The 25849-nt window shown below is 38.3% G+C and overlaps 1 long non-coding RNA gene across 1 annotated transcript; it reads left to right on the top strand.

Moving 5' to 3' along the window:
- The first annotated feature begins 286 nt into the window (after window positions 1–286).
- Window positions 287–20077, top strand: LOC149005618 (uncharacterized). Its single transcript, XR_016175481.1, has 5 exons — window positions 287–495; window positions 805–931; window positions 9138–9254; window positions 12316–12394; window positions 19701–20077. It is a non-coding gene; the product is annotated as an uncharacterized LOC149005618 (long non-coding RNA).
- The last annotated feature ends 5772 nt before the right edge of the window (window positions 20078–25849 follow it).

Genomic DNA, 25849 nt, shown 5'->3' with positions numbered 1-25849 from the left:
AAATTGTTGGATCAATCAGCCTCACCCCTCCTGCATTTGATCCTAGCCTTGTCTGAAACAGTTCACCCAAAACCTAAAAGAGAGTCCATATCATCAAAACCCCAACCATCTAATCCCTTACAATTCTGAAATATCTTCACTCCAAGTGATAAACATCTTAACCATCCTATTCCTCAAGCAAACTTTGCAACCCTTCACCTTCATTGTTCAAAATTTAACTTAAAGCTCCATTTGTTTATAGAACCCAAAAATTGTAATTTTGATTTTTGCAAAACCCTAACAGAGCTGAATCTTCTGAGATCCTGTTGCATTGATCCTTAGTCCTGTCCAGGTTACCTCAATTGGACTTATTAATGGTCCTTACTCTATAAGGTGCGCCAATATTGCTCAGTAAAGTCAGATCAGAGTAAGGCTTTTGAATGCGCTACCCTACTGCTAGTAATCTGTGATAAGGAGGGCAAAGTTATCACTTATCATTGTCATCTGTATTTCGAGGTCTGATTATCTGCAGGCATGGACTGCGCTTATCCCATTTTAATTGGATTCCCTTTTCTACCTTTTCTTTTGAGACACATAAACAGATACAAATGCAAGCAAGCTTTTTGGTATGCATATACCATATCCACTTATTGTTATGTGTGAGTGTACTTATCTCAAGAAAGTGGATGCATGAGCTGCCATGCCTACTCATTGCTATTCCCAAGTTTATTTTCCTTCTAAATATATTTATATGTATGCATGTATGATTTATCCATTGTTTCTTGGATTGAAAATAAAAAAACTACATTGTTGGATTGTCTTCAGGTTGGAGAAGTTGACTTTACAATGCTGCTGACTAGCCAAAAATGCTGCAGTAAAGAAAAGAATTGGGCTGGTATACCAACAGAGACTTGAAAGAAGATACTCTGACCTACAAAAGGCCAAGGAAGAGGTATTCAGATATCAAAACTACAATCTATTTTCCTAATGAGGATTAATACTTTTCTGGTTGTGACATTCTTGTGGATTTTGAAGGGACCATAATATGATTTTGACCTTTTTAAATTGTTGGTTTATTGAATTAATCTAATATATGAATGGAACACATGGGATCTTCAAACTGATTTCTATACTGAGAGGAGTCGTATTCTGTGTTCCTTATATTGAACTGATTTCAATCATGAGAAATAGGCATACTTATCTACCCTCACCCTATGTCCAGAGTGACTAATCATTGTTGAGGGATAGAAGGGAAATAGTAAAAGCAGCTTAATTACAAATTGCGTATGAGAACCACTATAAGCATCAATCTTGTATATTGCATGTTAACTAAATATTCTGCCATATCATTAGCTTTTTCCTCCTAAAAATATCACTAACAGAAGAGTTCGATCTGTATGGTTTACACCTATTGGTTCTATGTTTATACCAGATTTTCTGTTTAAGTTAAGCTATGGCATATACTTTGGATGTTCTTCAGCTTTCCTTTTCTTTCTCCTAGTTATAACCACATGGAGAGCAGTACTTCACATGTTTAGGTTGGTTTTTAAGCTTAATTGTCCGTTGGATTGCTTTCTACATCACCTCGAATTTTATTGATGATTCATATGAATTTGCCCCTAACTAGTGAGGAAAATATTGTGTAATCTTTTATTTTGGGATAGCTGGTAACATTGCAGGGGAATTCCCAGTTTGAGTTTTACTAACTTCCTATTTTGTTAGTTTATGTCCTGGGAAGTAATAGATTCTTTCTTTCTTTATTATTTTTATTTTTGTTTTTGTTGTTTAAAGTAAGCATGTAATCAATACATAGCTTTTGTTATAAGTAAGCATGTAATCAATGCATAGCTTTTGTTATAAGTAAGCATGTGATCAATACATAGCTTTTGTTTAGGCACCCTCTCTTTCTGTTCTCTTCTTCCCAGCATCATGATCTGATCACTATTCCTTCTACGTCTCTACTTTGTGCTGCACTTCATTGTTTGGTCAGTTCAGTTCTGGTGATACCAGACCAGCTTCTATGTTGACTTCAGTCCTTCTCATCTCCTTTTTGTTCTCTCTCAGATAATGTGTGCAAGATCCCTTCCCTATGGCCAGTCAGACTGTATGTCCTGCCCCACATGAGAGTGAAACTCAAATCAAATCTGGGTTGACACTTCCACATTAACTGGTTTCAGAGTTCTTTTGAAAGTTCTTTTAATCATTGCGTCTGATATTGGATGCATTTGATAGTAATTTTAGGGTGTGATCTCCCTCGTTCCACTGCTAAGTAGGCCTAATTAAGAGACTGGGTTGAAGAAGATGTCCTCAATATTAACATTCTCTTAACTAATTAACTAAATTTCCCTCCTTTTCTTTCTTTATCGAACTATGCCATTTTTTCCCCCAGAATAATCCTCCAGACTCATAAATGTTCTTCAACAGTTCCACCTATGTATATGCACAATTTGTTTCTTGCTACCATTGAACTTGATTAATTTACAGGACTGACATTGATACAAGTCAGCCTATAGAGGATGCCACGTCAGCAACCAATCCACCAGAGCCTCCACGCCGAAGCTCACGTATAACCAAACAGCCTGCTTTTTTTAATGACTACACCATGTGATTTGTTATACACCATGTGATCTGTTATAACCAATTCTGTTTGTTATAACCGCTTTTAGTAGGTTCTACTATTAGTAATACTTGTAATATAAATGTATTGGCATACCATACGAAAGGCAATGAAGTATTTCCTTAAGCTTTCTTTATTCTTCTCTCTGTCTTCTTCTTCCTTCTGAAACTCTTTACTGTTGCTCTGCAACATTGGTCCGACCTGCCGGATCGATGACGGAGAGAACGAGAATGGGGCAAATCGATGAAGCAGTGAAACATGTCAGTGCTACAACAGCAGAACACGAAGAGAAACTCGCGGCATTGCAGACGGTGGTGAATGCCCAACACGAAACTCTTACTGAATAGAGAATGACGCTCTCTGAAGTAGTCTTGCGGCTAACAGCAATCGACGGGAAGATTGAACAAGCACTACGAATACCATCCACGCCTGGATCACAGAATCGATTCGGATCTTCTTCAGAGAGCCCATCAACACCGGCGACTAGATCAATTCAAACTCAAACCATCCGACTGAATTTTCCTCCCTTCAATGGCGCAGATCCCACTGGCTGGACGTTCAAGGCAGAGCAATTTTTTGATTATCACCTCACGCCTGATGAACAGCGACTACGAATTTCTTCCTTCCATATGGATGGTGAAGCAACACAGTGGTACCAATGGATGTATAAGTCCGGTATGTTCTCGTCATGGGAGGCATTCAAAATGGCTATTGTTCGCAGATTTGGTCCAACACCATTCGACGATCCTTGAGCTACATTAGCTAAACTCACTCAGATCACAATAGTAGCAGAATATCAATCTCGTTATGAAGCACTGGCAAATTAGATCATAGGACTTCCCACCGATTTCCTGGTAAGTTGTTTTGTCTCAGGCCTTAAAACTGATATTCGACATGAGGTTATGGCAGCTAGACCTGCAGATATGGCAGAGACTGTGGGACTTGCTCGGTTGTACGAGCATAAGCTGCTTGAAGGAAGAAGGAACTACTTGCGGGTACTTCCGATTTCTGCAAAACCTCCGCTGTTACCAACTCCAACGGTGTTTAACAAGGCGCTTCCATACCAGCAGTGCTCTGCCGATCAAAAGACATCGCCGCAAATCACGACAACTCTACTTATTAGAATTTGAAGAAGGAGACGAGCCAGAGGAGACCACTATGGTGACTTCCGATCTTGTCTATGTGGCTGAACCAGAAGAGGAACCGGTGCACGAATTATTCTCCATGATGGGAGTCAATTTGCCAACCACATTACGGATGACGGGCAAAATTTTGGGACGCTCTGTTCAAGTTCTCGTTGACGGTGGGAGCACGCATAACTTCATTAGAAGTTAAATGGCCCGCAACCTAAAGCTGACGATCGAAGTTTATTGCAACATCTCTGTGGTGGTGGGAGATGGGAACCGCATGTCATGCGAAGGAATTATTCGCAATATCAATCTTACCCTCCAGGGTTATTCATCATTCCTCGAAGCTCACGTGTTACCCATATATGGCGCTGATCTCATCTTAGGGGTACAAGTGGATGGTGAGCGGGGACCCATTACTTTTGACTATCAACGCATGGCGATGCACTTTCAGAATGTTGATCAAAGGGTGGTGTTGACAGGGGCTCCTGAAGAGGTACCAATGCAATTACAATTTCATGGGCTACGAAAGCTTATTGCAGCCCATGAGTATGACGTTTTATACAAACTTGAATTGGATTGTTGTACAACTAGGCCCACACATGATCCAGCCCATGAGATTGACGTCGTATACAAGCTTGAAATGGATCATTGTGCAACTAAGCCCACACATGATTCACGCCACAAGCTTCAACACTTACTGGATCAATATTTTGGAATATTTCAAGAACCTCTGGAGCTGCCACTAGTTCGGGCCCACAAACACCACATTCATCTTCAACCTGGAGTTACTGTTAACGTAAAGCCCTACAGGTACCCTCACTTCCTAAAAAGTGAAATCGAGAAACAGGTGACGGCGATGTTGAGCACAGGTATCATCCGCCCTAGCATAAACCCTTACCAGTTCTCCTTGTCAAGAAACGCGATGGCACTTGGTGTTTCTACGTAGATTACAGAGCACTAAACGCAGTGACCATCAGAGATCGATTTCCAATCCCCACAGCGGATGAACTCTTTGATGAGCTTCATGGGTCTAAATTCTTCTCTAAACTAGACTTAAGGTTTGGCTATCATCAAATTCAAGTCGCCGCTGCCGATGTTGAGAAAACAACCTTTCGCAAACACGAAGGGCACTTCGAATTTCCTGTAATGCCCTTCGGACTCACCAACGCTCCGTCAACATTTCAGGCCACCATGAATCATCTATTCCGGCCTTATCTCCGACAATTTATCCTAATTTTCTTTGATGACTTGCTCATTTACAGTACCAGTTGGACAGATCATCTCAGTCATCTTCAAATTGCCCTTGAAATTCTCAAACAGAACCAGCTATTTGCCAAGCAGAGCAAGTGTGTTCGGCACTGAAGAAGTCGAATACCTTGGGCACATCATCTCTCGTAGGGACTTGCCGTGGATCCACGGAAGATTGAGGTGATCATGTCTTGGCCATTTCCGAAAAATCTCAAGGAGGTACGCAATTTCTTAGGCTTAACAGGCTATTATCGCAGATTTATTCAGGGTTATGCTAACTTAGCAACACCATTAACCAATCTTCTGCGCAAGGGCGATTATCACTGGTCTTCTGTAGCGGTAGAGGCTTTCCGCACCTTACAATCTAAATTGGTAACAACACCTGCATTAGCATTACCAAATTTTCACGAACCATTCATGCTTGAAACAAATGCCTCTGGCTCTGGAATTGGCGCCATTCTCTCTCAACAGGGGCGCCCTATTGCCTTCTACAGCCGCAAATTGTCCCCACAGATGCAGGCTTCCTCAACTTATGCTTGCGAAATGTATGCTATAACATAGGCGGTAGCAAAATGGCAGCAATATCTATTGGGAAATCGATTCATCATCCGCATTGACCAGAGAAGCTTAAAAGAACTGAATGCTCAAATTATTCAGACCCCTGAGCAGCATTTTTGGTTAACTAAGCTTCTCGGATTTGATTTCGACATTCAATACCGTCCTGGCCGAGAGAACCAAGGTGCAGATGTGCTCTCTAGGTGTCCAGTGATTGCTCTCTATGCTCTGTTAACAGTAACTCCCAAAGCAGACTTGTTACAGTAGCTCAGAGTGGAGACAGAGACCTCTTCCGAACTTCAACAGATTATCCACCACCTACGCGACAGAGACAACAATGAATCTGAATTTATTTTTTGAAATGGGTTCTTGATGAGGAACAATAGGTTGGTCTTATCATCCACTTCTTCCCTAAAAAAGGGCGTACCCAGTGCCGAAGCTCCCACACTGTGGGGTCTGGGGAAGGGACTTTCTAGGCAGCCTTACCCCTGCTTTTTTTTTTTTTTCCAGAGAGGCTGATTCGAACCCGCGACCTCCAGCGCACAATGGAGAGACTCCACCATTGCGCTAGGCCTGCCCTTCACCATCCACTTCTTCCCTATGCCAGAAATTTCTCTAAGATAATCATGCATCATCGGTCGGGGGTCATGCTAGCTATGTTTGCACATTAAAGAGGCTATCAGCAAATGTCTGGTGGTCAGGAATGGCCAAGGATACACGGCAATTTTTGGCCCGTTGTCACTCCCCCAACTTGCCCAACTAGACTCCTCCAACCACTGCCAGTTCCAGAAAGGGTTTGGGAGGAAATTTCCATGGATTTCATCACAGGTTTGCCAATGTCTTGTGGCATAACGGCGATCATGGTGGTGGTAGATCGTTTGACAAAATCCGCACATTTCAGCCCACTCGCCACTGGTTTCACCAGCTACATCATTGCCGAAACATTCCTGACAGAGGTTGTTCGTCACCATGGAATTCCCCGATTTATTGTGAGTGATCGAGATCCTTTGTTTCTCAGTAATTTCTGGAAAGAATTGCATCGTCTCCATGGCACCACTCTAGCCCTCAGCACCGCCTACCATCCACAGACCGATGGCTAGACTGAAGTCGTCAATTGGACCTTAGAAATGTATCTCCACTGCTTTGTCTCAGACTATCCTCATCGCTGGGTGAAATTTTTAACCTGGGTAGAGTATTCTTCCAATACAGCTTACCACTCAACTATACAGACCTCCCTGTTTCAAGCACTCTACGGCCGAGAGCCTCCATTTGTGGTCTGTTACTTCCCACGTTCTTCCTCGAATGCCATGGTCGACGACGAATTGCAGACCCACGACCAGCTTCTACTTGATCTTAAGCACAATCTGTCGAAAGCTCAAGAACGCATGAAATTGCAAGCCAATAAATGGCATCGGGATTTTGATTTTGCTGTCGGCGACTGGCTCTATGTCCGATTTCGTCCCTATCGCCAGCAGACAGTCGCTAGCAATCTGAATCACAAGCTGGGAAAGCATTACTATAGGCCATTTCAGGTTACAGAATGCGTGGGTAAGGTCGCCTATCGCCTGGATCTTCCACTCAGTTCTCAAATCCATCTTGTTTTTCACGCATCTATGCTCAAACCCTGTGTCGGCCTTCCTCCACCGACCTCGGGCTCCCCCTGCACTTCCCCCATAAGATTTAACTCCAGCTGTAGTTCTTCAAGAACGACATATTCTGCGTCACGGAAGTGCCATACGTCAACTTCTAATTCAATGGACCGGTCTTCCACTTGAAGACGCAACTTGGCTAGACTTCACCGCCTTTGTGAGCTGTTTTCCCCAATTTAACCTTGAGGACAAGGTACTGGTCGATGGGGAAAGGAATGATACAAGCCAGCCTATAGAGGATGCCACGTCAGCAACCAATCCACCAAAGCCTCCACGCCAAAGCTCACGTATAACCAAACAGCCTGCCTTTTTTAATGACTACACCATGTGATCTGTTATACACCATGTGATCTACTATAACCAATTCTGTTTGTTATAACTGCTTCTAGTAGGTTCTATTATGAGTAATACTCGTAATATAAATGTATTGGCATACCATACGAAAGGCAATGAAGTATTTCCTTAAGCTTTCTTTATTCTTCTCTCTGTCTTCTTCTTCCTTCTGAAACTCTTTACTATTGCTCTGTAATAGACATCCATGGAGAGGGTCCATAAGTGATCCAAACCTGGCCTTTTAAACTCCACCAAGTGTGCTTTTTCTATAACTAGACCTAGTACTGACAGTTATTGGGGCCCTTCAGTCAAATTGATTAAGCAGTGTAGAATGGATGATCGTAGTCAAGGAAAAAATATCGGTCGAAACAGGAATTTTGATCTTGAAAAAGGCCGAAATTTCGAAGTTTCGACTGAAATTTTGGTCGAAATTAGTGATTTTTTTTTGAAAATTCGAACTTCAATTTTGGGCCTCATATGGACTCAAAATTATTTCGATTCTTGCATACTACCTATTTCAAGCATAATAAACACTGTGGAACTACTAGTTAACCGAAAAAACCATTGAAAAAATAACATTCAAGTATATACTACATATGAGAAGAAGCGAGAATGTTACCAATTACAAGTCTACTCTATTCCATGTCTCCCTCTTTCGTTTGCACCCTATACAAATGACAGTACAAGTCTACTCTCATATACATTAATTTACATCTACTATAAATATACATTTTTAGCAATATACATAATTTACAAAATAATTTTTATTAATAGAAAAATAAAAAAATAGTAGGAATAACCAAAAATTAATTGACATTACAAATGCATAGATCAACACACTAAAGTAAACATACTTAAATTTGGAAGCAATACAAGAAGATTTAAGGCACAAACAAAACAGTTCTAGAAATTAGGTGAAAAGAGGGATGAAAGCTAGAAAAAAAAAGTCAAAATCAGTCGAAATCTCAGTGGGCGATATGGGTCGAAATGGCGGAATGTTGAAATTATGTCGAAAAGATGCATTTTTATACCATGGAAAGGATCATTTCGCGTTGATACGAAATTTCGTATTGTATCAACCGAAATTTCGTATCTTTTCGGTCGATACAAAACATTTCATGTGCTTGTCCTTGTATTTCATTTCGGTTTTGAAAAACGCAGACATTTCGACCGAAATTTCGACAATTTTGATCGAATTTTCTTCTATGATCGTAGTTTACATCTCTAAAGGTTCCAAGTGCTGATGAATATCTTCAATGTAGAAAAGCTGGTGATAATGGGTGGAGATAGGTCTTTGTACCTGGCTATTTGTTGCTGGTTACCAGCTGGAAAAAAATGGTTACATTTATATTTCTTTGGTATGTGTTGCTACCAGGCAAGCCCGTAAAAGCATGGGAAAAGGTCTTAATACAAAACTACCACTCAAAAAACAGAGGCCCTCTCCAACTTGGCATTTACCACTGCACTACCAATTATTAGTGATTATTAATGGATTGAAATACAGAATTGGTATTTTATGCATCAAGGAAAGGATGCCGCTGTGTCCCAGATTTGGATTCTATTGCCCAAATTTTGGCTTTTCTATTTGCAGGCTAAGTCTTTATACTATCTTGATCTTTCCCTCAGGTGACCTATTAGGGGATAAAGTGGATGCTCTTCTAAATCTTCTTCAGAAGATATACATTGCTCTTGATCATTATTCACCAGTATTGCAACATTATCCTGGGGTTAGATCTTTCTCTTGTAAGTTTGGTTTAACAATTTCTTTTTTCAACGTGCCTTTTATCCTTAGTACTAATGGTTATTTTCACCCTTGGATTTCTTATTTTCTTTACAGTGGTTTTTTGGTTCATAACTGTCTGGCTTTCTTTGACGTATAAGTGCTGCACATCTAAAGCTAGTTGAAATGGTTAATTATCCACCCCATGCTTAGGAATATCCTGCACTGATTGATGTTCTTCATTAATTTTGGGCTTCTAACGATCTGATCTGTGAATAATGATCACATCCAAGTGTCCAAAATTTTTCCTGATATCAGATTAAAAGATGCTCAATTTTCTTTTACTGTTTTGGTATATGAGATTTTGCAAACTCATTAGCACATACAAGGTTAAAATCTTGTTTCCTTTTGGTGTACCCAAATTCCAGCAAATCTTTGGCTCAAATGTTGTAATTTTTTGCCTAGTTTCAGTGGATTTTAAGCTAAACTAAGGCGATTAATGGGAACCCTATGTTGTGTTATATAAACATCTTTAAATGATCATATTGCAACAAGAGTTAAGTAAATTGGTGTTTTGGATTCACATCCTTGATTGGCAATATATGGTTGTATTTTGGTGTATAATTACGTATTTACACATTGTTGAAGTACTAGAGGACATAAATAGTAAGCAATTGAAAAAGTGATAAAGTAAATCATTCAAAAGTTTATACTTTTCAAATATTTTTATTAAAGAAATAAGTAAATAATTTTCTAGGACATCTTCTCATCAATACCCTCCTAAATTCCCCATACAAATTTTCAGTAATTAGTAAATGCTAATAATAGCTGCTATGCTGTCTAGTATCTACCCCAACTGCTATGCTGTCTAGTATCTACCCCAATAAAAGTTTGATGGAGTCAATGTGCAATTTTCTGCGAGTGTAGAACATAAAAATGTCACATTATAGTTTGCAATAATAAATGTCTGTAGTCCTTCACAATTGATGTGTACATTGAATCATGAACACATTGGATGTAATGAAACCTGCTGATCGACTGAGATGAGTCACATTATGCTGCTGCTAGCATCTACGGCTGGTGGCATGGGCAGGAGAAGGTGTCATCCACAAAAGATTGTCTGGTACTTCCCTTTGATGGGAGTCACACAAGTACTGAAATTTTCAAAATTACAGCCAAAATTTCCTATGTTCGACTTTTCAGTTAAAATTTCAACTGAGATGTGGTCATTTATTTATTTAATTTGAAGTGGATTTTCATTTCTGCAACAGAAAATACTCTAAAAGTATCTGAAATTTGATTGAGTTTTTGCACTATGAATGGATATGCTTGATGTGACCCGAATATCCAGACTAAGGATCGCAGATGCAAGCATGTCCAATCATCAAATATATGATCAGATGCGAAATAAAGGAAGCAATTGCATTATTAAGGGAAGAAATCAGATTGATGGAAGGGGAGGTACAAAGATCTATCCATCTTCCATTCCCTCATAAACTTTGAAGAAGTTGGTAAACCCTTTATATAATATGTAGTAGTCATATTCACTTGTCCAAGATTTGAGATTTTAAGATGTATTCGTGGAAAAACTGGGAAGGATAAAGTGAGGAACTAAGATATTAGAGCTGATATGAGAGTTGCCTTGATCAGCAACATGCTCTGAGAAAATGTTGTTTGAGGTCGTTTGGCCATGTCTATCAAACGCCTAAGAATCCCCAGTGAGGAGTGATCTGATTCTGATTGAGGGAGCTAAATATCTATGAGCAGGCCTTAAATTACCATAGCTGAAGTTAGTGAAGAATTGCATGCATAGTCTGGGTCTTTTACCAACTATGATCTCACATGGACTTTATTGAAGAGCAAGGATCCGAGAAGTCTGGGTCTTTCCCCTAATTTCCTGGGATATCCACTTTTCGCTTATTTTCATATTTCATTTCCTATTTCTCACCTTTCTTATCTGATTTCTTAATTCCTCTAACTTGCCTTTCTGAGGTCCTCAGTTTCCCTTACTTTGTTTGCAAGGATTCATGTGGTCAACCCCATTTAGTTGGGATATAGCTGAGTTATTGTTGTTATCGGATTTACTTGTCTAAGAATCTCGAGACTTCAGCAGGCTTAGCTCGTTGGTGCTTTTAGGCCCTATACTTGGTCCATGAAGCATGCTTGTAACATTTGTTATTTTCTAATCCTGTGGTAGAAGACCAGTTAGACTGCCATCGTCCTAAGCCCTGTCTCATTAAAATTATAGAAGATATGATGGCTGATGAATTCTAAATAAATTGTGTGAGAATTGGATTATGTCACATTTTCTTAGAAGTCCCATAATGTGGTATGAGTCCCACTTTTACAGGCCCTTGGGACTATTGATTACCTGTATGGTTTCTACAGGAAGGCCACTCTGAGACTTTAAGCAACATGTCTGCATGCTGGCAGCTCATGCTTGTGACCTTTTCACCAAGCAGCAGTCCCCATGTTTGACATAAAAAGAGTGTTCTTGCTGAGCATAAGGCTTCTACCATTGCAGTCTGGGAAGGCTCATGCTGTACAGAGCCTTATGTCTGCTTTGTGGAGAGCCTAGTTCCTGAGTCAAACCTGTGACCAATGAAACATTTTATTGCAAAACTATTGATTTAATGTCTGACCAGGTGACATGTTAACCATCTGAAGTTCCACATACTTGCCTCAAGCTTGTTTAGCTTGATGAGCTGGGTTAGTTGGTATCTTTAAATGCCAGAAAAGTGAACTCTGGCTTGGCTCACTTTGTTTGATCCTTGGAAATGATACCTGGCTTACTTCCGCTCACTCTTTATGTATTGTTCTATGCTACTTCTAATGAAATTGCCATGAAAAACTTGACCAGACTTTTGAAATGAAAATTTGCAGTATGTTTGTCTTCTTATATGCTTCAAAATACTATTTTGAGTTTTTGTTGTTTTCCCGGGATTTTTTTTTTATGGACATGAATATCTTTTATGAGCTTGTATTTGTTAAACACATCTTTTTATGTGTCTTATTTCACGTTTTAACGCCTTGTAATACAGTTCGTTCCAGGCCATAGTTTTTATAAGCCTTAATTTGTGGCAGATTATGGATATCTTGAAATTGGTTGGAAGAGAATTGAGTGGAGAAACTATTCAACCATTTTAATTAGCTCCTTTATGAGGTAAAAGATGTTCATCATATACTTTTTTCAAATAATCCAGCATATGATGGGCAGATTGATATTTGTTTTATTTGGAAGAATCATTTCTCTTTTATGTGTTCTTAATTAAGGTTTATGCACCCACCCAATTTCTGGAAATTTCTTTGGAGTCCTTATAATAGATTAGTTTGTACCAAGTCCTTGGTCAAACCACATTTTATCCATTTTAATAGGGGAAACATTTCCTTAGAGATTCATGGCAAATGCCTTCTAACCTAATGAGTCTTAAAATAGAAGGGGTTTTGCTTTGGTTGCTGCCTAAAGATTGAAAAAGGGTGAAAAAGTAAACTTCCAACAAATTAAAGATGAAAGTACAAGGGAAACGGTTGGCTGTAATGAGAGTCATATGGCTGAGATGCATCTCAAGAAGTTGTACATTCCAAGCTCAAGGTTCACCTAGACACCTAATGGTCATTTGCCTGTTCTACCCACCACATGGGATGGATAAGTGGCAAAGAAGCTTACCTAGACTTTTAGGGAATTTTAATATTCAAGAACCTGTCGTTAGGGAAATATTAATGAAGACAGACTTGGATCAGAGGTGATGGTGTGCATGGAGAGACTGCATGAAATGTGGACCAAAACTGATTGCTGGTTCAAAAGTTGTGAAGGGCCTTGGATTGATTCTTTCCCCCCCCCCCCCTTTTTTTTTTTGGGGGGGGGGGGGGGCGTCCCCTTGGTTTCAAGAACTTCAAGAAGAGAGAAAGGTCCTAGATCTGCTAGATAAACCAATTGAACAACTCTCTACAGCTCCTGTGGATGGTGGAAAGGTCCCAGACGTTAACAAGGTTCCTGATGAGCAGGGCCTCGGCAGTCTCTTTGGCTAAAGAAGGTCCCTGACCTTGCATCTCCATCAATTACTGAACTTGGCCTGCTTTATTCTTCCAATGATAGGGTTGATAGAAGTTGTACAACTTAAACTTGAGGTATGAAAATAACTAAAGAATCCCAGAAGAAATAGAAGAACCTACTTGGCTTAGGAATCCTACTAGGAAATATGACTTGGACGCTTGAATAGCTCCCCTAAATTGTAGAGGCTTTAAAGACCAAAAACTAATAAAACAATTAAACTTAAGATTAAAGAATATTCAGCCCTTATACTTTAAGTTGGCAGAATTTACAAAATACTGAAGAGGGAAAAAAAAGAAAAAATCCCTGTATAGAGTGATACTTCTACTACTAATGCTGCTGGCAGCAGCCTCTGGGGCGCTATTTGGCTTCCTCTTTGAGATGCAGGCCCACAGACCTGCATAAGCTGAAGAATGGCTAGACTTGCTAATTGAAACTGGTATGCATCCAAATTGGTTGGTACTTCCATGGACTGACATTAGAAATGGAATTTTCTAGCGGTAAGGATTTTGAAGACAAAACATTGATACAAACACCTTGGTAGGAAATTTATTTATCTAACTGTAACAAAGCCAGATGTTTCTTTTTTCGTTATTATTAGTCAGTTCTTGCAATCTCCTCAGAAGATTCACTAAAAGCAGCTTGTTTTCTATGTTATTTGAAGGGAGCTCCAGGAAAAGGGCTTATATATTGTCCCCATTGAAATATTGATCTAGCTGGATTTTATGATTCTTTAATTGGTGGAAACCTAAAGGCCTGGAGAAATTAAAACCAAATATTGTAGCAAGATCCAGTGCCGAGGCTGAGTATCAAGCTATGGCTCATATGCTGGCAGAGTTCATGTGGTTAAGGTCATTAATTCAGGAGTTGGGTTTTCCTATCTCATCTTTGGTGAGAATCTATGATAATAATCAGGCTGTTATCTAGATTGCTCATAATCCAGTGTTCCACGAAGAGTTAAGCGTATTGGAGTTGACTCTCAGTCTCTCACTTTGTTTGGAATACCATCATGAAAAAGCTGGTTTTATTCCCTTCATGATGTAGGACAACCAGCTAAAACCAATTCAAACTAGCATTGGACACCATTTCAAACCAGACAACTAGTCAAGATAGAAGGTCCCCTTGCTCCACAACTTTGTCCAGTCAACCGGGACGGCGACAATAGGATAAAATATGAAGAAAGAGGGCCAACACACTGTTCACAACCATTTATTTAATATATCGGGAATGTTTCACAGAGGATTTGTGAGGCCCAAGATGAGATTCCATGAGAATTTTATTCTTGGGAGATTTAGGACCTTAGTTTAGTTTCTATTTCAATAGTTCCTATTTTAGTTATTATGCATGTGGCTAAAATATAAAGCCTAGTAATTTCTAAATTTAATTAGTTTCTATATTTATAAGGTTCTATAGTCACTAGTTACTAGAATATAGGTTTCTATTTTTAGTCTTAAGTTTCTATTCTTGTAAATCTTTAGCCAAGCTATAAATAGGCCCTTACATTGTAGTAAGAAAGAGAGTTTATGGAATATAAAGAAGATGAATTGAAGCTTTAACAATGGGCATTTGCAGCCCCCCTCTCTCTACACTTCTCTTCTTCTTATTAGTGTTTTCTCTTTCTTCAAGTGTAATTCTTCTGAGATTTCCTCTTCATCTCTCTATCTTCTTTACCTTTTACCTTCTCTATAGTGTCCCCCCATCAATTTAAGAGCCCAAACCTAGTAACCTTCTCTGTCTATTGGATTTTTAACTCTCTGGATCTTGCTCTCAATTTGTCTTCTTGCTAATTTCCTTCTTCTTATGATCTGTCTTCCCTACTAGTTCTTCTTCTCTCTGGTTTGTCTTCTCTATTTCTTCTTCTTTCTTTGATGTTCTTGCCCATTCTGTTCTCCACCTATTCGCTACCATTGTGATTAATCACTCTTGAAAACCTTACCTTTTTTCATCCTGCACACCTTGGAAATAGAAATATAAACTAGCATACTTCCTTCTTGAACAAGCACTTTCCATACAACATTAGTTCTTATTTCACTAGAACTTAAGGATGAGTTTTTTTTTCTTTTTTTTCTTCTCTCTCTCTCTCTCTCTCTCTCTCTCTCTCTCTCTCTCTCTCTCTCTCTCTCTCTCTCTCTCTCTCTCTCTATGAGAGGGAGAATTGATGTAGGACAACCAGGTAGGACCAATTCAAACCAGCCAATTAGTCAAGATAGAAGGTCCCCTTGCTCCACAACTTTGATCATTCAACGGGACTTGTGAAAATAGGCAAAAACATGAAGAAAGAGGACCAAAACACCTTAAGTGGGGGTGAAACTCTAGTCTTCCCCCTTGAGTGGGAAAAATTACTGGTGGCCCACTTTTGACTAAACCCAATATTACTCGTTACCCACTGTTGCTTATTTTGTTAATTTGAAATTGAAATGACCATTTTGTCCATAATGGGTATTATGACTAAATTTGTGACACCCAGCCTAAATCTAGCCCGGAAACCCGATATGTTTTGGGTGAAGTCGGGTTTTGTTTAATGTTGACTTTGAAGTTTGACCGTGATTTCAGTTTTTCTATCTTTGAAAATCTTAGGAAGATGTCTTTGTGGGCCATCTCAGTAGAAGATATGGTGTTTGACCCAAAACCCATGGATATTGATGATGGTGTTTCCTTATGGAAACCTTACTTGATTTGGTGTTGAACTATTTATTTGTGAAGAAGAACTTGGTTGATGGACCTAAAGCTTAGTTGGACCTGGTTTGAAGACTTCCCTCCATACTAGGTAAGTAGTACGATGTATTGAAAGAAGCCCATCCAAAAATATTGAAGTTTGGCCCATTAAATCCTTTGTTTTGAATAAGCTGTCCAGGCAGCGGTATTTTGGTAAATATCTGTTTTGAAGGTTTTCAAAAGCTTTATTTCTTTTAATTTCGTGGTAAACTATTCCCACCATGTTTCTAAACCTCTAGATAGTGTGGGATCGACCTTTGAACTTCCTCTTTTGCAACCAATCAACCATCGGGGTCAATTTGGTCAGTTTGGTGAAACCCTAGTAACTCTTGAACTCTTTGTGCTATTTAAAAGGGGGAACTCCATGTGTTTCACTCCCACTATGTTTCTAAGCCTTGGAGAACGTGGGAAGATCCCTAGAACCTCTCCTTCGAAGCCAAGAAAGATCCTCAAGCATCTGTTCTGATTTCTTCATCGGTTTCTCTTCTAAAATGTTGGTATTCAATTTGTTTCTTCTTTAATTCATTCTTTCTTCTCTACTTCTGATTTTCTGATCATGAGAAGGGTATTACACTACTGTAATGACCTCTTCTTTAATTCTTTTAACCCTAGAGTGAATCCCCCAATTCACTCTATGATCTTGAAGCCATATGGCGATGATCCTTGAATTTGATTCCACCAAAGCTCTTAATGATACTTTCCCTAATTTCCTACCTATCTTTATTATTGTGGGGAAGGTCTCATATTATTACCATGACCTTCCCTTGTGTCCTCATGATTGAGGAGTTGATCCTTGTTTTTCCTTGGAACAATTGGCAACCCTTTTATTTTCTATTAATTCATTGGACCCTCCCCAAAACCTTTCTTGATTGTAAATTCCTTGCCCTAAGGGTGAATCTTTATTCTCCCTAGTCTTTTCGTGGGATACACGGATTCTTGTTTGTAATCCCTAATTGTATGATTTGAATTTATTTCCCTTCACTTTAATTGAGAACCTTATTTTCTCTCATTAGTAGACCCTTTCTAATTCCATTCTTTATTTTGAAATACTAATGAGATTTTCCTTTATCTATCTCGGGTTGTTTTTGTGAGAATTAATTATGGGTAACACTCATGAGAGGTAACCAACTCTTATGAGAGGTAACCATATATGAAACCCTATTGTTCTTTTATTTGTTGGAAACTTCCCAACACTTTTTCAGATTGTGCATTCTTTGTTTCTCTTTCCCTTGGGTGATATTTGTGTTAACCTAAACTTGATCACTATATGTTCTTCATGATCCATGTTTAATTTAATTATGATTTCTAATTATTCATTCTTCGTTCTTGTTCTTTTTGAGATCAGGAAGAAGATGATGCATTCTTGCAACCATCTATTCCATGATCTCATTCTATTCTTTGAGATCTATGATCATCATCATGATCTTAACACTAGCTAATAGATTCTTGAAACCTTAACCCTAACCCTTGAATGATCTTTCTGGAAACATTTTGTAACCTTCCATGTGAGGGAAACCTCATGGGTAATGTTTCTGTTAACATAAACTAGATTTCCTATGATTTCTTGTTATTTTCTTGATAACAATCATTCCCTCTCTTTCCGTGATCATAACCTTTTCATGAGCCATATGTTATGATGAAACCCTAACCCCTTTATTACAAACCTATTATGATTGATTTTTCGGACTATGATCTCCCCCATGTCTTCATTAGGGTTTGGTTGTACTTGGTCTTCAACCCCATGAGCAAAGCACCCTTGTATAGCAATATACTTGGGGGCGGTTACTAGTGGCGGTTGATTAAACCAAGCGACCGCCTTAGCGAGCGACCGGTTCTCGCTTATGGGAAAATGCCCTCTTTTGCCCCCTGTTCGTTATAAATAGCATCCCTCGCCCTATTAACGCATTATTATGTTCGGGATTGCTATTTTGGGCGATTAGGCGGTCGTGGAGACGTCAGGGATTCAGTCTCAAGTCTTGTTAATGATATGAAACCTTTTCTCTTCTATTCTTGATGATTCCGATTAAGGTAATGAATCTCCATCCGCAATTCTCTTCTTTTAACCTCTCGATTGTTTTGAACCCATCTCCTTTTTGGTAGTGGTTACCCATTTGATTTGTTGTATCTCCCTTTTCAATGTTCTTGATGAGATCCTCGTCTGAAACGAATCCCCGCATTTGTTTAATGGATGGATCCCATCAAGGGGAATGATTTGGGTAATAAATCTTTGTTAATTTTAGGGTTTCTTGTTACCCCCTTGTTCTAGACTTATTAAGCTTGAATTTCGGACTAAGATCATCCCAAAACGGATTGAAATCGGATGATAAAAAGTCTGATTTTCGGAGTTGGAAACTGCAGAAGAATAGGGCGGTCGCTTGTGGAGGTCGCTTAACTTAAGCAACCGCCACAAGCAACCGGCTGGTTTCCGAAAGAATCGTGTAGGTTTGATTTTTGAATTGTTTTGACTCTTGACTCTTATACATTCTTGTAACCCTATGCCTAGGTGTTCTCTGTTTCAAATAAAAGTCTTATAATAGTTTTTGGATTGCAAGTTAGAGGACTTCTACTAAATTACGTGTAAGGACATGCATTCTTATTTATATGCAATTACATATACATGATGATTCTGTTGTTCTATTTACTATTCTTTGATCATGTAACTTGTCAGTAATTGTATAAAGTATGTGAATCTTATTGTACACTTGCTGTTTGTGGTATTCCTTGATGTACTTCATCTTTTATGATATTGCACAACTGTTCATAATATGATAAAGAGTGATGTAGTGTGATTGTGATGGAAGGGGTATTCCATTGGGATATCTTGGCTTGGGATATCGAAGGTCTGTGGAATGGGACACATGCCTGCTGATGTCTTCAAAGACTATCATGATTACTTGATGACATACTTAGGGAGTCTAGAATTGCATGGCTAGGTACCCCACATGCTATTACCCTTTCGGCAGGGGAATTGAAGCCGGGTGACCCGTGACAATGGTGACGTGACTATGTTTCATCCAACAATGGTAACCAGTCCGTGCGGAGACTCGGTGGTCCACTATTGGTCATGTAATGGTAGGGTTGCATATGTTAGGGTTGGGCTCATGGACGTCCAAGGAGCGGACCGGGTGTCGCGAGGAGTCATGAGAGCATCCGCCCCAATAATATGTGGATGACCATAGGGTTAAGGAGTGGAGTCCAACAGAGGTAGCCGGTCCGTGAGGATTCACACTCCTAGGTTGTGAAGGATACTTGAACCGAGTTGGTTGGTGCCATAGGGGAAGTATCTGGACTTCATATAGTATGTTACCATTATGACCCCGCATTGGATTAGAAACCCCGACATGCGCCAGTACTCATTGCCAATGGTCGTGGTGAGAGAGTGTTGACTTAACCCCCACCACGGTTTTGAGAGCCGGTGTGGACTTACCCCTTTGCCCAGGATCCCTACAGAGGTAACCAGTCCTTGCCGGATCGAGTGAGTGATGAGACTTACCCAAAGGAGGGCTGGTGTATATCTTAAAGCATGTCACCATTAGAGACTTGCATAGTTAGATCTTAGTAGCATTCATATTTCGCATATCATCCATATCATTTCATATGTGCATTCGTGGATTGTATTGACATATATATGAGAATTGCTTGTTCCTTACTGAGTTCGTTGGAACTCATTCCTTTCATTGTATGTATTATATAAACTGTACAGATGGTTGCACAATGTCGGAAGTTGGAGATGATTCATATGAAAGAGCTTTCTCGTATGAAGCTGATGTGAGACAGACAGTGGTACATGGACTTGCAGAGCATGAAGCCTCCTGAAGATGAAGATTATTTAGTTACTTATTTTGCTTCCGCTGAACTCGATATTACATTTGATTCTTGATTCTTTCCTTTGATTATTTCTTGGATATTTATCGGAGTATTTGGACTCCTGTAACCTGTTTATTAATTATTGCACTATTCTTGCTCTTGATTATCTGTATTTGTATTTATTATTATTGATAGACTAAAACCATGGATCCTGTGACGGTTCACATCCGCGGGTTGTCGGGCGGTTAACCGGGCCTGGCGGGCGGGGTGTGACAAAATTACCCTCTTATACCCAACCCTTAGGTGGGTGAAAGGATTCTCCCTTCACCCATCTTCTACCTGCACCTTGCCTGCCGGAAAACACCTGCCATTGCCAGCCCCCTGCCAGAAATCACCCACCACCATTTCTTGTCAGAAATCTCTCTCTCTCTCTCTCTCTCTCTCTCTCTCTCTCTCTCTCTCTCTCTCTCTCTCTCTCTCTCTCTCTCTCTCTCAACCGTTGACAGACAATTCTTCCTCAGTAGTTTTGGGATAGGCACCTTTAACTCTACTCCATCATCTTAGTCATATCAGAATAGTTTATCCTGATATTTTTAGGGATTATTTAACTTCTGTTTTCGTTAGAGAATCATCACGATAGACATGCAGCACTCTGCCTCACCGACTGTTTCACGGGGCTTTTAGCATACACATATCCTACAGTTATCTTCTCAGACTATTCATCAGGGATTATTTAATAACACTGACCGTCACCGACAGCAGAGGCACGACTGTAGACATGCTTTACGGTTATCCAGTCCGAAGAAGAGAAAGAAAAGAAAACTCTCTCTCTCTCTCTCTCTCTCTCTCTCTCTCTCTCTAAGAATCGAGATTTATGAACCTTCACCATTTATCTAAACCTGCATCTTCAACACTCCTACCCTAACCTTCCTCTTGTTTCCCCAAGTAGATGACTTTAGCCTTGCTTTGGACTTCTTCACCCCAAAACCCTTGCACTTTTGACCTCTCTCCCCATCGTTTCTTCCCAAATGCTCCACCTTCCTGTAATTTCATCGACTCCATCACCGATCTCATGCAGATCGAGAAACCCCCCTTTGCATCCTCATACAAGAGGTACCATGCTGGAACTACTCCAGATTCCGACCTCACAAGCCTCTATGGCCGTGTTTCCGCTCTCAAACTTAGTTTCGATTGATTCATTAACACAAAAACCTGCAATCCCAATTTGCCTTCTGGTTTACAAATCAAATTGGAAGCTTCTTGAAACTTAGAATAATACATAGCAGGTATTCCAATTTGGGTTTCCATGAATTTCTCGTTGCATTCGAATCAAACTTGATTGGAACTGATTACTGAGATTGAGAATAGCAAAATGGTGAAGACCGAATACATAGAATATCAAATGATGCTTCTCAGGTAGGCAAAGGATAAGGACAATCGAGTCTATGGAAAGAATCAACTAACCTAAACATTGTTAATATTGTCTAGTCGAAGAAAGGAAGTTAAGAGTATTTATCTATTACCATGGTCATTACTTCCAGATACAGAGACCCCATGGATTATACCCACATTATAAGAATTTTGGTTCGTCTTTTTGCATAAATCATCTTCTTTATACCAAAATCAAAAAAAATGGAAAAGCAACATGCAACACTAGAAAATATGAGAATTATTAGTGAGGCTCTAGAACAAGTGTAAGAAAGGGGATGTACCAAGAGAGACACGACCGCATACTGGGCAACATTTGTTTGTTTTACCTCTGCAACCAAGAATTAGTTGCAACCTTTGCAGGAGCTAAAACTGCAATGGAAGAAACTCAGAAGATTATTTATAGTCTCTTGCAAATGCAAATGATGATCACACGTTCTTATCAAGGTGAAATTGGTGCTGAGCAGAAACCGCAGTTTATCTCAGCAGTCTCAATATCTTTTCTCAACCTCTTCTCTGTGATTGCTAGTATTCAAACAATTATGTTGTGAAATCTTGGCTTTGAAAATATAACATATAATAAGTATTGCTACTAAATATGGTCTGAAATGTAAGTAGTTTATATGATCATGTTGGGTAATAATTATCTATCATGTCTAGTATGTGTGCAGTCATTTTGCAACTATCGTCTCATTATACATCACATAGCCCCTGGTTCAGGCATGTCAGTATATTTTGCTTGATCGGATCAGTAGAACACCAGCTCTGCAGGGAGTGAGTGATGCAACTGGGCTTCCTTTTTCTTTGCCTTCATGTTTATTTTAATTTTTATGGTGTAAAAGAGTTGGAGATAATGTGGTATGCATCTTTGTGCTTTTATTATGGCAGAGATGTAAAGTGTTGAATATTGACAACATGAACATGAACAGGAAGCCATTTCTTGAGTCAACAATCTTTTTGTTAAATGATGTTAACAAATAGAAACTTGGATCGACTTGAAATCCTAATCCTAACAACCAGATCGGGAAGAATCTAAATCTACAGTTACTAGACCCAAAGAAAAGTGAATTCCTTTGAAACTTGAACTTGAACTTGAATTTGAATTCGGAATTGAAATTATATTGATTGAGATAAAGAAAATATATTTGCATAAAAAAAATAAACAACTTGAATAACTATTAGATTACATTAAAAAAAAATTGAATCAAATTATTGAATTTAGAAACTAGAATCCACTAAGAATTAAAAAAAAAAACTAAAGAAAATCTAACAAAATTAAAAAGAAAATAAAGTGTAACCTAACTCTAAGAGGAGATGGGTATTTACAGGAGTTGGTGAAAGAATTGCAAATAAGGAAGGAGAAAGTAATAATAATAATAATAATTGTGTAAAATTAAATCAAAGAATATAAAATAGACTAATTAAATGAAGAAAGAAAAAATTTGAGGACAAAAAGAATAGAGAAAAAAAATCATTTGAGAATGGAATATATAAACATATAGAGAGAGTAAAGAACGTGGGGAGAGAGAAATATGGTATTATAATAACATGGATAAGTAAGAGGAAGGAAAGAGTGGGAAAAAACATTTTAAGAAAAGAATGAGTTAGTGTGGGAGAAAAGGGGAAAAATAATAATAAAAGGTTACAAAAAAATAGAAAGTGTGGGGAAGAGAAAAAAACTTTGGAAGGAAGTAAATCTAATAAAATAAAGGGTAATTTTCATCTGGACCCCCTGAGGTTTAGTCTATGTAATTTTTAGTCCAAAAAAACTGAGACTTTGCATCTGCTTCCCTTGTACTATAGAAAAAGTCAAATTAAGGACAAATTATCACTTGTGTGTCGAATTTGCCCTTTTTTTTAATTTTAATTTTTTTATTTTTACATTTTAAGAGGTTAAAGTTTATTTATTTACAAAATCGGACCCTCCTTCATTACCCGATTCCCAAATCCCTGGTTTTACCAATTCTAAATCTCCAACTAGGGTTCCCTGGTTTTACCAATTCTAAATCTCCAACTAGGGTTCGCATCCCTTGAAAGACCTCTTCTAGCTTCTGGTTCACGACCATGTCTTTGAGTTCTTCATCTTGGAAAAAGTCAGTATCTGTTGAAGATGAGCCACCACAATCAAATTTCATCTCTTTTACATCTTCAGTTAAAGATCTTGAACCGGGATTTGAATTAAAATCGAAGTTTTCATCTTCTTTGCCAGAATCTATTCATTCTTCTTGATGGACAACAAGAGATACGAAGTTTTCAACGATTCCGGGATTACCATAATCAAAGATAATGGCGTCGTCGTAAGCAAGCGAGACAATCTCTAGTTTAAAGGTCCGAATGGAAGATGGAGGGATTTCTAACATGCTCACCTGAATGGAAGATGGAGGGATTTCTAACTCCGTGAGCATGGTATGGATTTGGGGCTCGTTGGTTTCAAGGTTAAGCAGGCAAGAGATGTTGATGTTGAAGTGTTTTCCTAGCAACCGAATAGTTCAGAAATAATAGTTGAAAATCCCTCACCATTCGGGTTTTGCTTGTATAACAGTTGGCGTTGAAAAGAAAAATGAAAGGTTGCTTTGGTTTTGATCGCGCTGATGAAAAATCCGTACGGTTTAAAGGATGCACGCCATGAAGAAAAAGAGACTCTTGTCCTTTCTTATGCAAGGAGATACTGGTTTTTTTCAAGATGAAGAACTCAAAGACATGGTTGCGAACCAGAAGCTAAAAGAGGTCTTTCAAGGGATGCGAACCCTAGTTGGAGATTACGTTTCACTCATTAATTTTCATTTTCTAATTTTCAACTAGGGTTTTGAAAATAAGGATTTAGAAATGGTAGAACCAGGGATTTGGGAATCGGGTAATGAAGGAGGGTAATGAAGGAGGGTCTGATTTTGTAAATTAATAAACTTTAACCCCTTAAAATGTAAAAATAAAAAATTAAAATTAAAAAAAAAGAATAAGGGCAAATTCGTCATAGAAGTGATAATTTGGCCTTAATTTGACTTTTTCTGTAGTACAGGGGAGGTAGATGCAAAGTTTCAGTTTTTTTGGACTAAAAATGACATAGACCAAACCCCAGGGGGTGCAAATGAAAATTACCCTAAAATAAAATATCTAATTTATGGAAAAATTGGAAGATCTTAATCATTGATTACTTGTAGGTCCTATATATATATATATATATATATATATATATATATATATATATATATATATATATATATATATATATATATATATATATATATATATATATATATATATATATATATATATATATATATATATATATATATATATATATATATCTTTTTTCAATAAAAATAAAATAAAATTCGAACTAATTTCAGCCATCAATCAAAATTGGCTTCTTTTATTTTTAAGATATTCTTAGAGTTGGCCCATAATCGCATCTCGCCCATCATGCATAGAGTCGAGCCTTCTTCATAATTGATAATTTGAGTTAGACCTCTTTATGTGTATTATACCTGAAAACTCCAAATATTCAATGGAGTCCTAGAAAATCTTGAAATCTACAAAAACAACATAAAATTCAAGGTAGTTTCACTCTAAGTGTTAAAAATGCATGTTTTATGTCTTAAGATTTCACACAAAAATGTGTTCATTATCATTCAATTATTAAAGGAAATATTAGTAGTTTCATTAAATAAAATGGGAGGTTTATGTTTTTATATTTCTTCCCTCTCCCTCTTGAAATGGTGTGAAGATTGTCTCCACTCAGCATGCCCCCATCCTCCCTCATTTACAAAGGTCTAACACACCAGGATCGTGTAAAATCATGAAATCTCCCTCTTTCACCATTGCTTCTTGGAAAATTGTGATCCCCCTTGGCTGGTAATTGATAATGGTGTTTCATTTGGGAGGCATTCGTAAGTCTTTTTAAGTTCATTCTAGTGGAGTATTGGTTGTAGGATTCTGTCATACATTGTCTTCTTCAATAATGCATTTGTAGACCAAACAATATTAGCCTTAATATAGATGAATGTATATAGATTGAATGTATATGGCAACCCAACTCCTTTTTCTCTGTAAGTCTCATAAACTTTGCCAACTGATGGAGGTGTAATGAAGAGACCTTTGCAATAAACCTATGTGGAGGGTGTACAAGACCAATGCACACATCCCAATTTTGTTAAAGTGCATTTCAACTTTGGAGGCCTGAAAAAATTTTATGCAGAAAATAACAACAAAATAAAAAGAAATCAAGAACTAAGTTGAAACTAAATGGCGATTTGTTGTTTTCCTTACACTAAAGCATATTGCCATTAGGGATGTAAATGGAACGGATTCGAATCGGATAGTGATAATACCATATCCGCATCCTATTATATTCGGACGAATTCGGACAATATCCTATCGGTTTTTGGATGGATTCAATTGGATTCGGATGATAATTGGATAATTATTCTCTTAAATAGATTCTTATAAATGAGTATGAATACAGATTGAATACAAGTTTTCGACTACTTGTTTACATATTTACTATTTTATTTATGACAGCTAGATTTGAAATTTAAGAATTTAGCAACTTTGGTAGCTATTGTACTAGAAAATCTAGAAAAATAATCACATATTACGAGTAAAAAATTTATAAAAATA

This window comes from Hakea prostrata, chromosome 9, assembly GCF_041222555.1.
Source record: "Hakea prostrata isolate BN-2017 chromosome 9, UWA_Hpros_2, whole genome shotgun sequence".
In the NCBI taxonomy this organism is placed as follows: Eukaryota; Viridiplantae; Streptophyta; class Magnoliopsida; order Proteales; family Proteaceae; genus Hakea; species Hakea prostrata.
This window is presented reverse-complemented; position numbering and strand designations above follow the sequence as displayed.